Raw genomic sequence first — 245 nt, 5'->3', positions numbered from 1 at the left:
GTGTGTGTGTGTGTGCTGCGTGCTATCACTCTCTTGCTAGGGGTGACAGGTTGGTTGGGGACTAATGCAGCGCGACGGAACTGAATGTGGCCTCGAGCAAAGCAGCTGCCTGCAGCCAGTCCTCATCTGAGCTGTCAGACACACACACACACCACACCACAACCACACACACCCACACACACTAGAACCCCAATTCCATGGAGAGAGAGTTACGGATGCACACGCACACACTTATAAACCACACC

Source organism: Morone saxatilis, unplaced genomic scaffold, assembly GCF_004916995.1.
Source record: "Morone saxatilis isolate NCDOM2014 unplaced genomic scaffold, NCSU_SB_2.0 Contig7, whole genome shotgun sequence".
NCBI classification, from domain to species: Eukaryota; Metazoa; Chordata; class Actinopteri; family Moronidae; genus Morone; species Morone saxatilis.
This window is presented reverse-complemented; position numbering follows the sequence as displayed.